This window comes from Sciurus vulgaris (genome assembly GCF_902686455.1).
Source record: "Sciurus vulgaris genome assembly, chromosome: 9".
Taxonomy (NCBI): domain Eukaryota; kingdom Metazoa; phylum Chordata; class Mammalia; order Rodentia; family Sciuridae; genus Sciurus; species Sciurus vulgaris.
The window spans coordinates 54,972,746-54,990,781 of record NC_136469.1 but is presented as its reverse complement, the minus strand read 5'-3'; the positions used below and the strand labels follow the sequence as shown (position 1 = coordinate 54,990,781).

The window sequence follows — 18,036 nt, the reverse complement described above, 5'->3', positions numbered from 1 at the left end:
GGATCCAAATAACATGATTCTGAAATGTGACATGGTACAATATTGCTTAACCTCTCAGATTCTAGATGTAGATCTTTGATTCTAACCTTTTCTAATTCTTTATCTTTGACCAAATAAAATTCTACCAGTCACTGATCTTCTTACCTACTGAAATTTGCTCCTTTTGCTTGTCTATATGTCCTATTACCTTATAAATAACACTTCTAGTTTTTTGTCAACTGATGTGTTGGTATTTTTTAAAATGGGTCACAAAGCCTGGTCCTGTAACACAGAAACAATTATAAATATTGGTCATCTCTGAAACTTCCTTTCCTTATTTCTAAAGAGAATAATGAAAGTAACTTATTTCATGAAGTTTCTGTCACAATTAAATGAGATAATACAAGCTATTTAGCATAGTCCCTGGGAGATACTAAGCATCTAAAAATGTGAACTCTCTAAAGGACAAAGAAAGAATAATAGATGTGAATGGGACACAAATGATGTTTTTGTAGCTCATACAATATCAACTGTGAAATGATCAGTTACTGGGCTTTGAATGTGGAACAGATTAACTATGCAAATGCCAAACAATCATTAGTTTGGAGAAAGTATGCCATTTAACCTATATCAGTTAAGATTCATTCAGGCAAAAATAACCCTCATAATCGATAAAGAATTAGAGATTCAATTTAGAACTTAGTTAATCAAGGGAAGCTGGTAATGACATCTAGCTAAAGCTGTTGTCTCTGTGGTGGGCCTAAATTCATGGAATGTAAACAGGATAAGCATTTGAGATAAAATGCTGGGCATGAAATGGGTGAGAGTAAAGGCAAATTGGAATCAGCAAGGATAAACAGGAACCACAAGACACCCGCAGTTAACTTCTCTTTGTCTCTTTCCCTGACAGTGTGGGTGGCCTGTAGGGAAAGCTGGCAATCTTGCCCTCAGAGTTGTATATATGTCTGACCCAGGGTGGAAGAAAGTCATTCAGTGAGAGCCAAAGGAGCTACAGACACTGCTACTGCCTGCCAACAACAAAGTGAGTCAGTAGATGAAGGACAACATGTGCAAGCTGCAGCCATGTTTGAGGTCTTGCCCAGGCCTTCTAAGCCTGCCTACTGTTTCACTTCTGTCTTTCACATCTTTAGAAAAATGTTCTGGAACGTTAAACTGGAACTTGACAGGGAAGAGAATACTGGGAAATATATTTCAGTTTAACTAAATTGTCACAAATGGAAAGAGTGATAGGGTTTTTATTTTTCAATACGGCCTTTTTCCTATAGTAAATTATCATGTCTGACTTTTATCATTAATTAATAAATCCTGTGGTAAATAAATAAAAATAAATTCTTTGCATGAATTTGAGACATTAAGAATTAAAAGGGGGTGCCTTGGGGAGTGAGAAGAATGTAGGAACTTCAGATTACATAGAGGGAAATGAGAGGGAGGAAGCAGGGTATGAAAAATGGTGGAATGAGACAGACATCATTACCCTATGTACATGTATGATTACACGAATGGTATGAATCTACATAGAAAAGATATACCCTATTCCTTTATGTACAATGAATCAAAATGCAGTCTGTAAAAATAAAAAAAAAATAAAAAAAGAATTATCATGTATTGCCAGGCATGGTGGCACACACATATAATCCCAGTGACTTACAGGGTTGAAGTAGGAGAATCACAAATTCAAAGCCATACTCAGAAACTTAGTGAGGCCCTTAGCAATTTAATGAGGCCCTGTCTCAAAATAAAGATTTAAAAATAGGGCTGGGGATATGGGTCAGTGGTTAAGTACCTCTGGGTTCAATCTCTAGTACAAGAAAAAAAAAAAAAAGTCATGTATTGATGAATAAATATATAAAAGGCAAATTAATTTACTTTCATCTAATGCTTATTAGGTACCAGGTCTGTTTCTCAATATATTTCACATTATCATAATAATCCTCATAATTGCACAGAAGATTTTTCTGTGTTTGTGATTAACCATGATTTTAATTCAAGAGTTAGGCTCAGTCATTAAATAATTCCCAAAGAACCCAGAGTAGATGGCGAAACTTAGATCTGGACATGGGTCTTTCTGATGTTAAAAAATTATGCATTTTCTATTGTATTACAGTGTGAAACAAGAAAACATCAATGTTTAAAATGTTAAGAAAAAAGTATCAAGAATTTTCTACGAGTTTAAACATGTTAGTGGCAGAAATGTAGAATCAATAATGATTAGATGACTTAAAAATAACTCCTTAAGAAAAGACATCTATCCAGAGAAAAGAAAGTTGAAAAGTAGAATGATCTTCAAATATCTGAGAGGTTCTTACTTGTAGGAATGCATGATTGTCAAAAAGGTGATGATTATGTGATTGACAGGAACCAGCACATACAGGCAAAGGACATAAGTTTCCTTCAGCAGGTAAGAGATGCATAATTTACCATACAAATATGCAAGTCAGGTAGCACCTTACATGCCCAGTCAGAAAGGCCAGATAAGCCCCCACGTGCCTTAAAGTCCTGATGGTGCCCATTTGCTACTGATTATACTTCCTAATCTGAGTTAGGATTCTATCACATTCTTCAAACAACTTCAATGTGTCATTCTCAAAAGTTTTGTAACCTCTGGTTATTTCTAGTTCTTCTTGAAATTCCAGTTATCTGCTTGACTTATCATTAGGTTCAAGAAGTTTTTGAAAACTTCAGCACATGACTGAATTGAATTTTTCCAGACATTGTTATGGTTTGGATCTGGAATGCTCCAAAAAGGGTCATGCATATAAAGGTTGGGTCCCCAACATAGTAAGATCTAGAGGTGAGACTCTTGGGGAATGATTGGTTTATATGGGTTCTGAACTCATTAGTGGATTAAACCATTTAATGGATTCATAATTGGAATGGTCCACTGGTAGGTGGGACTCATTTGAAGGAATAAAGTCACTGGGGACATGAACTTGGGAACTACACCTTATCCCTGGCAGTGGAGTTAACTAACCATGGACTGAACTTTGAAACCATGAGCCAAAAATAAACTTTTCCTCCTCTAAGTTGTTCCTTTCAGGTATTATGATCACAACAATGAAATACTGACACACACACATCACAACTCCTAACCTGGCCAACCTCAGGCTTGATCCAACCATGACCCATTATGCTAGAAGTATCCATATCCAAAACTGAGTGGGTAGAAAAGAGAAAATGCTTTTAAACTATGAAATCAAACACTTAAATGTAAAAAGACATTTTCTGATAGATTTTTAAAAGATCAGAACAAAGGTCAGAGAATCTATGTGATTAAATCTTTTTAGTATAAATCAGTTCCATTTCCTTTCTTGTTTGCTTTAATCATAATTCTGAATTTCTCAAATTGCCTTCCAAATTTTATTTTATTTTCATATTTAATTATTCAGATATTTACTGAATACCCACTAATATCAGATGTGAAAAATTAGAATAGATGAAGATCAATCCTGAACCAATAGGACTTTTCTCAGTGGGGAAAGATAAAGCAGGAAGCATTTGGTAGTCCCAGTCATACAGCAGACATCTGAGGTATTAACTAACTGGAGACTCCGGTGGTACTCACAGTCTTGAACCCAGTTTACTACACTGATGCATTTCCTTGGAGAAAGATCTTGTACCACATTATGCCTTCTCCATCATAGAGTCTTGTTGCATAGAGTCAACATGGGACTTCATCCACTTGAGTTCCTATGAATCAGACAAAGAGCTGCCTCCAGCATCTCCATGGACCAAGCCCTATGAACTAGCAAAGAACCCACGCTTACACTGCACTAGCAAGTATACTGGCAGCTATTTACAGTCCACTCCTCCCACTGAAGAATATAAATGGGTAGCCCACCATGAACCACCTTGGGACCCACTGAAGCAGATGAGGGGCCTGCGTACCCATTATGACTTCAGGAAGTTGCCAAGCAGCCTTTCCTGAATGGATCAGCAAACCTAGGCAGGAAACAACCAGGCAGCCCTGCCCATTCTCCTGTGGTCCTAAGAAGCAGTTAAGCAGTCCATTTTCAAAGGTCACCCCACTGACGTTCTGAGAAATGAAAGCTCAGTTCACTATTAGATCCCCAAAAGTAGCTGGGCAGACCTCTTTGAGTAGGTTAGTTCCCAGAGAACCCAAAACATTATCTATTCAGCCCTCAGACAATGACAGATGCCATGTTTGGGCCCACTGATGTACTCTAGCTCCTGTGTGATACCCAGGTATTGACAAGTATCCTACCAAGCATATTGTACCACACCCACCTAAGCTCATGGATGGCCCTGCCCTCACACAGCCAATGGAAACTGACAGGTACCCCTTCCCCATAGTTGCATGTACGATACTCCAAGCTTCTAATAATTTGCCCCATCTAGGGGAATTGCATCCCATGTAGTGATGCACACAACCTCTACAGCCGCTGTCACTGAGACACCTGCAGACATCACCAGTATTGGTTACTAATGAAGAGACTACACAGACACTATGCTGACGTGCCCATGTAGAACAAATTCAGTGCATCCTACTCAACCACCATGCTAGAACACACCAGGAAAAAATGTTTTGTTTTGTTTTATTTGGTTTTATTTTTGCTGGTTTTACTATAAAAATAACCTATAAAATTGATTTGTACCACATACACAAATACTAACACAAGAAAACAAGAAGCACAAAAACAAAAAAAATACTAAAGGAAAACAATAATTTTATAGCAATAAACACCCAAAGAAAAAGAAGCTGATGAATTGTCTAAAAAATTAAATATTGATTTTAAGGACACAAGACAATTCAGTGAAATCAAAAAAAGAAAATTCATAAGGTGATGAGAAATTAAGCAAGGAGAGAGAAATAATAAAAAGGAGCAAACTAGAAATCTGAGAATGGAAGAGCTCAATAAATAAAATAAAGAGTACAGTTGAGAGCCTCAATAACAGAAATGATTAGACAAAAGAATTTCTGAACTTTAAATAATTCTTTAAGATTAAAAAAAAAGAAAAAATTTTAAAACTGAAGAAAGACAATAAGATTTATGGGAAACCATTAAGTAAGCAAAAGCTCTTAGAAATATATAAAAGAAAATGCAAAAGTAAAAGGCCTAGAAAACCTGTTCAGCAACATAACTGCTGTTCACTTTCCAAATCTTGGGGGAAGATTTGGACATTAAGGTCCATGAAGCTCAAATGACCTTAATAAATGTGACCAAAATCTATTTTCTCTGAATTTTGTAGTCAAACTGTTAAAAGTACAAGATAAAGAGAGAAAAGTATTAAGTAAGGTATAAAGTGATCCTCATTAGACTAATAGCAAACTTCTCAGGAGAAATCTTACATGCCATAGATCATGGGAAGATTTATTTGAAGTCCCAAATGGGGGAAAAAAACGCCAACAGAGAATACTATAGCCAGTGAAGTTATCTTTTAGAAGTGAGTAAGAAATAAGGATTTTCTAAGACAAAAACAAAAATCAAGTAAATTTATCACCAAAAGACTGGCCCTTTAGGATGTACATAAGGGATTCCTACACTAGAAGCAAAACGATGATAAGTACCATCATGAAAACACACAACAATATACAACTCAATTGTAGAGCAAAAAAGAAACATAAGAGAATCCTATTGATACAGAAAACCACCAAACTACAAAGATGAACAACAAAAGCAGAAGAATGAAACTAAGGATACATAAAGTACCCAAAAAAAAAAAAATTAGTGGAATGATAGGACTATGTCTATTTATCAACAATAACCTTAAATATAAATGGACTAGATTCCCCAATTAAAAGGTATAAACTGGCTAAGTATATCAGAGTTAACTACTGATGAGTAGCTACTCTGAGTAACATCAGAGTCAAACTACACTATAGACAAATAAATTAAGCATACATTTAAGGTACACTTTATCCAACAACTACAGAATACACATTCTTGTTCTGTAGGATAGACATGTCATACCACAAAACAAGTATCAACAAATTCAAGAAATGGGAATTAAGCACGTATCTTCTGACTACAATGGAATAAAACCTGAAATCAACAAAGAATGTTGCACAGGGCTGCAACGACGGAGGCTGACCTGCTGCAACCTTTTTGGGAAAGGACTCAGACCGCATACTGAGAGATTGGAGAAGAACTTTATCCTAGAGAGACAAAGCACTTGTCACATAGGAAGCTGCTTATGTCTTTACTGCATATAACACTGTCTTTTATATGATTGTAGTTAAGGTAGCCATACATCTTAAATGTCAAGCCTTGTGTAAGCAGTTATTAGCCTATTTGACAGATTATAGGTTGGTAACAGAAAGTAAAAAATAACCATGTGAACACAGACCGTGACAGTTTCACAAACACTGAAGAAATGTCTTACAGATCACAGAAGAACATCCTGTTCACAGAACACAGGAAAGGAGGTTGGGGCCCTAGTTCCTGAGTGATCCTGTGTGGTTCACACCATGTAGGCCTTCTTCCAGGAGACCGGGCAGAGTCTTAGTCCCCCAGGATCCTGTTTGGCATCTCCATCTTTCAACAGAATGCCATGTAGGCCTCCTTCCAGGAGATAGGGCCCACAAAAGAAAACTTGAGAAATTGTACAAATGTGTAGATTTTTTTTAAAGTGTCTCAAATAAAAAACTAATGATGTAACTCAAAGAATTAGAAAACTAAAATTGAACAAAACTCAGAATTAATAGAAAAAGAAATAACAAAGATCAAAGCCAAATTAAAACCATATTATCATCTCAATAGATGCAGAAAAAGAATTTGATAATATTCAACATCGCTTCATGATAATAACTTTCAAGAACTAAGGTATGAAAAAAATATACCTGTACAGAATAAGGGTTACAAATGACAAACTCATGTCCTACATCATACTAAATGGTTAAAACTAAAACTATTTCTCTAAGATCAGGAATAAGATAAGGCTATCCATTCTCACCACTCTTATTCAATATAGTATTGGAAGTTTTAGGCAAAGACAAAGAAGTAAAAATTCAAACACGAAAGCAGGAAGTCAAGTTATTTCTTTGCAAATGACATGATTTTATACATAGAAAAACCTAAATTCCTCACCTGACAACTTAGGACTGATAAATGCAGTAAGATTGTAGTATACAAAACCAGCATATAAAAATCAGCAGCCTTAGAGTGTGGAGGATCGACTCCCCTGGTCCATAAGTAGAATTCCTGAGAATCTCCTGAGACCCAGTAGACTCCCAGCAGAGATCAGAATCTGCCTGACTAGGGGTTTGTTGATCTCATCTTTCCAGATTAGATACCCCACAACAAAGTTCCTCAGGCCTGATTAGACCTAAACCCTAAGCCTTAGGCACCAGAACTCCCTTCACAGAACTCTGCAACAGTTCCACCTGGGGCATACATTAATTTGGTCTGTGCAGACAAAACTCCAATTGACAGTACTGCCCATTCCATCCTGCCTTATACTAGTGAGAAGGTAAACTGAGAGCTATTTTAATCAGCTTCAGTCTTAGGATACTCCAACTGGCAGCTCAGTGAGTAACAAAAAGAGGAAGGGGTTAACAATTTCCATTCCCCCCACTACAACCCCGCAGTATATAGCCCAAAAAGAAATAGAAAGGAGGAAAGTTGGGCATAGATAGTCTTGTCAAATGTTTTGACTACCTCTCTAACCTCAGTGGAAACTATTTCATTTTTCATTAAGAATTTGTGTGTGTGTGTGTGTTTTCTTGATGTGCTGATTCAATCATGGACATATCACATATACATATTTATTTCTATTTTTAATTTTCTCATTTTTAGCATTTTTAAATGCAATTATAGTTCCTTGCTTTGTCTTTTGAGTATTAGAGGCTTTTCTGGTTTTTTGTTTGTTTCTCTTTCTGTCCATTCTTCTGCTGCTAATAGCAAATTATTTTGTTTCATTTTCTCTCTCTACTTTCTTTTTCCTAATTTTTTCTCCTCCTGCCCTGTAACTATCACCTCCTACATCTCTTCTGCATTCTCCCTGTTCATGTTTTGAACATCAAAAATGTTCTTCACCTTTCTATTACATTTTCCTTTTTCTTAATGAACTATATTCTTACCACCTTTTAGAATTAACTGGTTTATATAATTCCTGGCCCACCATTCATATTGTTGTGACTATTACTCATGTGGATGACATAGTTGACACCTGATGTTTACTTTAATGCCAAATCTACTTCATGGTTATTTACTGTTGTTGGTTGGCAATTGTTTATCCTGCCACTCCTGTTTATGTGGTAAAAAATTAGTATTGTAGATGTCACAGTAGGAACAGTATGTTTATTTTAATGCTGTATATTATTTGCACCAGTTGTTGCTATTTTTTATTTCTTTCCTGTCTGCAAAATACTGGGAATCTACAGAGACACTACAAGTTCATAGGGTAGAGATTCTGCTGCTGAACTAAACTCAGCCAAAAGATAGCACCCCTTGCTCCACACACAAATTAATGACATTCAACTTCAGTTACATATTAATAAAAAGAATAGAAAAGACAAAAACCCAAACTAATGGCTAGACCTCAGGTAGGAACTTCTAGGCTTGGGTTCTGAGGCCCCAATCACAGACATCCACTTCTAGAGCAAAATCAGAGAACTAATAGAAAGACTATGGGTACCATATCTATCAGGGTGTCTAAATTCGGATCACATTTTGACAAAAGAAGATTGTGCCCTAAAATGACTCACACATAAAAGAGGAAGAGAAATTCATACCAAATGATGCATAAAACCCAACACAGGAATATGAGAAATATGAAAAAACAAGGTAACAATAACACCTCTTAAAGTTCATAATTCATCAGCAATTGACCTCAAAGATATTAAAGTGACTGAGCTATCAGAGAAAGAATTCAAAAGTGATTACAAAAATGATCAATGAATTCCAAAAAAGCATATATAAACAACTAGATGAATAAAGAAAATGAGTACAGAATATAAATGAGAAATTCAATAAAAAGAGAGATTGAAAAAGAATCAAATGGAAATCTTGGAAACGAAAGACACAATAAATCAAATAAATGTTCAGTTGAAAGTCTTCCTAATAGAATAGATCATTCTGAAGACAGATTCACAGATCTGGAAAACAAAGTGGCTAGTCTTGAACATTTAGACAATATTAAAGAAAGAAAATAAGTAACCATGACCAGAATATACAAAAGCTCTGGGACATTAACAGATCAAAGTAAAAAAAATCATCGGAATTAAGGAGGGTGTAAGATTCAGGCTAATGGAATGAATATCCTCTTCAGGAAAAATACAACAGAAAAATTTCCAAACCTTGAGAATGAAATAGACATCTACATACTGGAATCTTTCAGAATTCCAAATAGACAAGATCAAAGAAGAACATCTCCATGACACATTAAGATGCATAAAATATGGAACAAAGATAAAATTTTAAATGCATCAAGAGAGAAACCTCAGGTGATATTTAGATGCAAGGCAATCAGAATTACTTTTGATTTCTTAGTACAACCTCTAAAAGTCAGAAGTGTTACAAGATCTGAAAAAAAGTTAATAACTGTCAACCAAGATTACTATATGCAGAAAAGTTATCTTTCAAAACAGATGGAGAAATAAAGACCTCCTGAAATAAACAGAAACACGAAAATTCCTCACTACTACGCTGACACCACAGAATTACTTAAAGAAATACTCCACAGAAAAGAAATCTGAAAAACAAACAAACAAAAAAAAAAAAAAAAACAAAAAACAAAAAACCCAGAACTCACAAATGAATAAATTTTATTTGAAGAGTAGCTAAGCAGATGAGAAATAGGCCCAACTTAGATGTTAGAAATAAATCAAAATGGCAGGAAGTAATAAACATTTCTCTATAATATTGGATGTTAATAGTCTCAACTTTCCAATGAAAAGACATTAGTTGGCAGCATGGATTAAAATACAAGACCCAACTGTATGTTGTTTGCAAGAGACTCACCTTACAGGCAAAGATAGCCACAGACTGAAAGTAAAAGAATGCAGATTGATATACCATGCAAATGGAAACCAAAAATAAGCAGGAGTAGCTATTCTCATATTTGAAAAAGCAGACTTCAAAACAAAATTAGTCAGAAAAGACAAGGAAAGTCACTTCATACTAGTAAAGGGAACAATCCAACAAGAAGATATAGTAAATATTTATGCCCCGAATGTGGATGGGATGGAATTAATTACATAAAATAATTAAAACCACAGATAGACTCCAGTACAATAATATGAGTGATTTCAACACACCCCTCTTGCTATTAGATAGGTCATTCAAGGATAAACTCAGTGAAGATTCCTTGGACCTAACAAACATTAACAATCAAATAAACTTAGCAGACATCTATAGAATATTTCATCCAAAAACGACTTTCTTCTCAGTGACTTAAGGACCCTTCTCCAAAAAAAAACCATTTTTTAGGCCACAGAGTAACTCTTAGTGAATACAAAAAACAAAACACACATACGAAATCAATTAGAAAAAAAAAAACCTAAAATTTGATATCATTTCTCGCATCTTATCAAATCATAATGGAAAGAAATTAGAAATTAAAACTAAAAACCCTACAAAAATAATATAGATACATAGAGATTGAATAATATACTTTTTAATGATGCATACATGGCTGGAATTTTTTAAATTCTTCAACTCAAATGAGAATAATGCTATAACATATCAAAACTTCTGGGACATCATGGAGACCAAGAGAAAAGTTTATAACTCTGAGGGCTTACATAAGAAAATGAGAAAAATACAAAATAGACAACTTAAATGATGTATCTCAAGGTCCTTTAAAAAGAACAAACCATCTCCAAAACCAGTAGAAGAAAGGAAATAACTAAGCTCAGAATCCAAATTGAAATAGGGAATAAAAAAATAATACAGAGGATTGACAAAATAAAGAGTTGGTTCTTTGAAAACATAAACAAAATTGATAAGCCCTAAGCCAAACTAACAAAAAACAAACAAACAAAAAACCTGAGAGGACTCAAATTAATAAAATTAGACAAAATGTAGAAATCACCACAGACATTATGGAAATCCAGAGGACCATTAAGAACTATTTTGAAAATTTATACTCCAATAAATTGGAAAACCTAGAAGAAATGAATAAATTTCTAGATACGTATGATCTGCCAAAACTGAATCAAGAGGACACATAAAATCTAAGCTGATCATTAACTAGCAATGAGATAGAGGCAGTAATAAAAAGCCTTTCAACAAAGAAAAACCCAGAACCAGATGGGTTCTCAGGTGAATTCTACTAATCCTGTTTAATGGTCTTCAAATTGTTCCATGAAATAAAAAGGGATGGAACACTTTCAAATTTATTCTATTTAAGTCAGTATCATACTCATCCAAAGCCAGACTAGGACACATCAAGGAAAGAAAACTATAGAAAAATATATCTCGGATTAAACTTGGATGCAACAATCCTTAATAAAATTGGGATTGTATTGTATTAAATGACAAGAAGATTAAGAAGATTATACATCATTACCAAGTTGATTTTTTCCCAGAGATGCAAGGATGATTTAACATACACAAATCAATAAATGTAACTCATCACATAAATAGAATCATGGGCAAAAATCACTTAGTCATCTCAATAGATGCAGAGAACGCCTTCAACAAAATTCAGCACCCATTCATGATAAAAACACTGAAAAAACTAGGAATAGGAGGAATCTACTTCAACATAATAAACACTGTGTACAAAAACCCAAAGCTGACCTCATAGTTCATGGGGGGAAACTGAAAGAATTTCATTTAAAATTTAGAACAAGACAAGGATATTCACTTGCACCACTCCTATTTAATATAATACTAGAAATTATAGTCAGAACAATTAGACAAGTGAAGGAAATAAACAGGATAAAAACAGGAAAGAGAGAAGTCAAATTACCACTGTTTGCAGATGATATAATTCTGTACTTAGAAGATCCAGAAAGCTCCACTAAAAGACTATTGGAGCTAATAAAGAAATTCAGCAAGTAACAGAATACAAAATAAATATTCAAAAATCAATAGTTTTCCTATGTATCAACAATAAATCTGCTGAAAATTAAATCAGTAAAACATTAGCATTTAAAACATCACTTTATATCAACTCAATTCACAATTACTAGACTGTGGCAGCCCTTCAACAGATGAATGAATAAAGAAACTGTGGTCTATATACACAATGAAATATTATTCAACCATAAAGAAGAATAAAAGGGACTGGGGTTGTGGTTCAGTGGTACAGTGCTCACCTAGCATGTGTGAGGCCCTGGGTTCAATCCTCAGCACCACATAAAAAGAAAATAAAGGTATTGTGTCCACCTACAACTAAAAACAAAATATTAAAAAATAAGAAGAATAAAATTATGGCATTTGCAGGTAAATAGATGAAATTGGAGAATATTATGCTAAGTGAAATAAGCCAAACCTAACAAACCAAAGGCTGAATGTTTTCCCTGATAAGTGGATGATGATACACAATGGGGGTGGGGGTAAGAGAAGAATGGAGGAACTTTAGATTACATAGAGGGAAATGAGAGGGGAGAGGGGCTGGGGGTATTAAAGATGGTGGAATGAGACAGACACCATTACCCTATGTACATGTATGATTACATGAATGGTGTAAATCTACATTGTGTACAACCATAGAAACAAAAAGTTGTACCCCATTTGTATACAATGAATCCAAATGTAGTCTGTAAAAATAAATAAAATAAAATAACTTCAAAAATGAAAAACAAGAAAATAAAGGAAATACCTAAGAATAAATTTAATGAAGGAGGTGAACAACCTCTACCATGAAAACTGAGAACACAGAAGAAACTGAAAAAGACACAAGAAGATGGAAAGACCTCCTATGTTCTTAGATAAGCAGAATCAATATTGTTAAAATGGCCATACTACCAAAAGCAATACACAGATTCAATGCAATTCTCATCAAAACCCCAATGACATTCTTCACAAAACTAAACAAAACAAAAAACTGGACTAAAATTGAACTGGAAGAATAAAACATCCAGAATAGTTCAAACAATTCTAATCCAGAAATCAAGCTGGAGACATGACAATACCTGACTTTATATTATATGGAGTGACAGTAACAAAAGTTGCTTGGTACTGGTATAAAAATAAGCACATACATCAATGGTAAAGAATAAAAGAAAAAAGAAAAATCCACAAAGACATAGTAATTTGATCCTTGATAAAAGTGCCAAATACATACATTGGAGAAATGACAGCCTTTTTAATAAATGGTACTGGCAAAACTGGTAATCCATACAAATGTACAAGAATGAGCCTAGGTTCTCATCTCTCACCCTGCATGAAAATCAACTTAAAATGTATCAAAGACACAGGAATTACAGAAGAAACTTTGCAACTCCAGTGGAAAATTTAGGCTAAACACTAGGCACAGGCAATGACTCTTCCAATAGAATCTCTAAAGTCCAGGAAATAATCAAGAGTTAATAAAAGGTGTGACATCAAATAAAAATTTATGCAGAACAAAGAAACCAATGAAGAATATGAAGAGAGAACTTATAGAATGGGAGAAAATCTTCGTTATATACTTTTCTGACAGAGGAGTAATAGCTAGAATATATAAAGAACTCAAAAAAGTTAACACCAAAAAAACCCAAATAAACCAATCAACCAGTGGATAAAAGAACTAAAGAGACACTTCTCAAAAGAAGAAATGGCCAAGGAATGTACTAAAAAATGTTCAACATCATCAGTTAGAGGATTACAAGTCAAAACTGCACTGAGGCTTCATCTTACACCAGTCAGAATGGCAGTCATTATGCAAACAATAACAAATGCTGAAGAGAATATGGAGAAAAAGAAATATTTTACACTGTTGGTGGAATGTAAATTGGTACAATTACTATGGAAACATGTATGGAGCTCCCTCAAAAGACAAGGAAGGGAACCCCATACGACCCAGCAATACCATTCCTCCGTAGTTATTCTAAAGAATTAAAGTCATCATACTATAATGATATATGCATATCATGTTTACAGTAGCACAATTCACAAAGCCAAACTATGGAACCATCCTAGGTGTTCACTGAAGGATGAATGGATAAAGAAAATGTGATATAAACCTCAATGGAGTTTTATTTAGCCATAATGAAAAATGAAATTATATCATTTGCAGGAAAATGGAGGGCACTTGAGACCATTACGATAAGTGAAATAAGCCAAACTCAGAAGGTCAAGGGTCATATGTTTTCTCTTACAGGTTGAAGCTAGAAAGGATGAAGGAAAAGAAAGGTGGAGACAGTATCATGAAAACTGAAGGGAGTTCAGTAGAATAGAGAAAGGCACAAGGGGTGATAGAAGGGGACAGAGGGGGCAAATGCTAGGGAGTGACATTGACTAAATCATATTGTTATGTTTTGTACATGATGAATACGTAATGACAAATCCCATCATTGTGCAAAACTATAATACACCAATAAACAACATGGGGGGGAAAACAATGATGAGCTTAAGGAAAACATTAAAAAATTGACAACAATTTTTTATACTCATAATGAATTTGCTGAGAAAGAAATCAAAGAACCTCATTCTTAATAGATACGACCAAGTCCTGGGGACAAATGTAACCAAGGTAATAAATGACACCTATAACAAAAATCATAAAACCTGATGAATAAACTGAAGAATACATGTAAACATACACATGAAATGGAAAAATATCCCATGTTCATAGTCTGGGACAATTAATACTGTTAAAATGTCCAAAAAACAATCCACAGTGCTCTATAGATTCATGCAATTCCTATCAAAATATCAAAGACATTATTTACATAAATAGAAAAAAACACTCTAAAAATATATGGAACCACAGAATACCTCAATAGCCAAACCAATCCTGAGCAAAAATAAGAACCTAGAGGTACTACAGTACCTGACTTCCAAACACTGCAAATCTATACTAAATAAAATGGCATAGTACTGGGATAAAAACAGATCCACAGACCAACAGAACTGAAAGATGAACGAAAATGTAAATCCATATTCTTACAGCCAATTGATTTTTAACAAGGGCAGAGAAAGGAAAATCTCTTCAATGAAAGATATTGGGAAAACTGCTTATGCATATGCCAAATAATATATTTCATCATATACAAAAATCAACATAGAATGGATCAGAGACTTAAATGTAAGACCTGAAACTAAAAAACAAACAAACAAGCAAAAAACAGAAGAAAATGCAGAGAAAATGCTACAGGTTATTAGTCTGAGCAAAGATCTTTTTGGATATGACCCAAAATCACAGGAAATTGACAAGTATGATTATATCAAATTTGAAATCTCTGTACAGCAAAATAAAGTGAAGTGACAATCTACAAAACTGGAGAAAATATTTGCAAAGTACTCATGCAATGAGAGATTAATTTCCATAATGTATAAGGAACTCAAACAACTCAATAGGAAAAAAAAGGTCTGGTTTAAAAATTGGGTAAATGACCTGAGTTGACATTTCCCAGAAGGGATGTACAAATGGCCAACAAACATAGGAGAAAAATGCTCACCATCACTAATTATTAGGGCAATGTAGATCAAAATTACTGTCAGATACCCCCTCTCCCCAGTTAGAATGACTACTATCTAAGAGACAAAAACTAAATGCTGACAAGGATGAAGAGAAAATGGAATTCTCATATACTGCTAGTGGTAAGGTAAAGGAATACAGCCATCATGGAAAACAATATAATTGAGTCTTCTCAAAATATTAGAAATCCATCTACCATATTATTCAGCAACTCCACTATAGGGTACAAATCCAATGGATATTAAATCAGTATTTAAAAGAAACATATATAGTCTCATGTTAGTTGCACACTATTCAAATAGGCAATATGTAGAATCAACCTAGTTGTCTATAGACAGAGAAATGGACATATGTAGTGCAAATGCACAGTGAAATATTATTCAGTCTTAACAAACGAGATTTTGTTATTTGTGGCAACGTGGCTAGAAAGAGAAGACATTATGTTAAGTGAAATAAGACAAGCACAGAGAGACAATTACCACATGTTCTCACTTATATGTGGAAGCCAAAAAGTTAATCTCAAAGAAGTAGCAAATAAAAATGTGATTACCAGAGCCTGGGAAGGATGTGGTGGAGGGAGGGATAGAGAAGTGATGATTAATTGGTACAGGGGTGCAGTTGGATGAGGAATAACTTCTAATGTTATTTCTCAGTAGAATAATTATAGTTGATAACAATTAATCAAATATTTTTAAATAGCTAGTAGATAGAAGTTTGAATATTCCTAACAAAAATAAATTATATATAAATTAAATGATGGATACACCCCTTACCCTTATCTGATCATTACATACTGTATACATACATTGAAACGTCACACTATATCCTATGACAATTACTATGTGTCAGCTAAAAAACTAAAATTATATTTTTAAAATGGGATATTAGACATTTATTTTTAAAATGGGAAAACATACATATCTTTTGGTAATTATACTACATAAAATTATCAGACTTCTACACACTGATATTTGCTCTATGAACACAAATGTACAATTCTCCTTTCTTTGTAAGTGACATACCTGGCTTCTTCATGAAATTTTCATAAGTTTATGTTTAAGTTCTTTGTTATATTGACTGTGAATGTGGGTTCTATGTGGATCAATAATTGACCATCATGATAATGAGCTATTAACCAATTATTTATACCAAGAACATTTTCAAAATTATGAGAACAATTCATAAATCTATTTTTCCTAATAATATCTCAAGTACTTTGATTTGAAGTTAGCTAATAATAATATTTTAATTTTCTAATTAGGCAAAATTAATAGTCACGTATTGTAAAATAATTAAGAATAGTTTGTGCAGTTATACAGGCATTCCTGACCATTTTATATTATTTTACACCCCCCTTTTTTTGTCAAGCCCAAGACACCCAATGATTTAAAAAAAAATTTATCTGTTCTAATTAGTTATACATGATAGTAGAATATATTTTGACATATTATACATATGGAGTATAACTTCTCATTCTTCTGGTTGTACATGATGTAGAATTATATCAGTCATGTAGTCATATATGTACATCAGATAGTTATGTTTGATTCATTCTACTATCTTTCCTATTCTCATTTCCCCTCCCTTCCCTTTATTCTCCTTGTCTAATTCAAAATACTTCTATTCTTCCCTAACCTCCTACTTTTTGTGAATTCATATTACAACATATCAGAGAAAACATTCAACCTCTAGTTTTTGGGGATTGGCTTATTTCACTTAGCATCCTTTTTTTTTTTTTTTTTTTTAACTTTCCAATCTATGAAATCAAGTGCCTGTCATATACTCCATACCTCACAGGCACTGATTAACATCAGCATTGCTTTTCTTGTTTTAGATTTCTGGGAATTTTCTTAGGTGTCTACTAAGAATTAGCTAGATCTATATGTATACTACACTCATATAATTTCTTCTTTCACTATTTGTTCTTGTAGTACATTAATCTCCTGCTTCAATATTTTTTCTATCAAATTTCTAAATACAAAGAGAAAATAGTTGCACAAGGCTTATAGCAACAACAGATACAAAAAAATCAGGCTCCCAATTTTTTAATGTCAGCAACTCCTTTCAATTATTTTAGCTATTTTTTTCCATGTGTCTAAATGTATATTTGTAAGATTTTTTACTTTTGTTTTTGATATTATTCATTGACTTGTTATTTTGGAAGGTGAAATATATTGCTCTTACATTGCACCCAACACTTCTCTTATGTGTGTGCACATGCACATACATGCACACACACATACACACTTTCCCTGATCTTAACTTCTCAATAGTCATATCATAATTTTTGGTAGGACAATAATAAACTTTAACATTATTAAAGCTATGTAAATATCATCACAGTTTAGTTGTATAACATTCTATGATCACATTGACTCTCTTGCTTTTGCTTTATTTTTGCTTTTATCTCATTTTTACTTTTCTATTTAACTGTTCTTGTTAAGCATTTCCTGTATCCCAGATCTGCTTCCTATCTGGTTTATAAGCTTCTTTTTGTAAACATAG

General features: G+C 33.8%; 2 long non-coding RNA genes across 3 annotated transcripts in view; one reads left to right on the top strand and one right to left on the bottom strand.

Moving 5' to 3' along the window:
• Window positions 1–18,036, bottom strand: part of LOC306670162 — a 60,229-nt gene that overhangs the window by 5,110 nt on the left and 37,083 nt on the right. The gene's annotated exons all lie outside the window — the stretch shown is intronic.
• Window positions 1–18,036, top strand: part of LOC306670166 — a 111,848-nt gene that overhangs the window by 75,634 nt on the left and 18,178 nt on the right. The window lies entirely within an intron of this gene.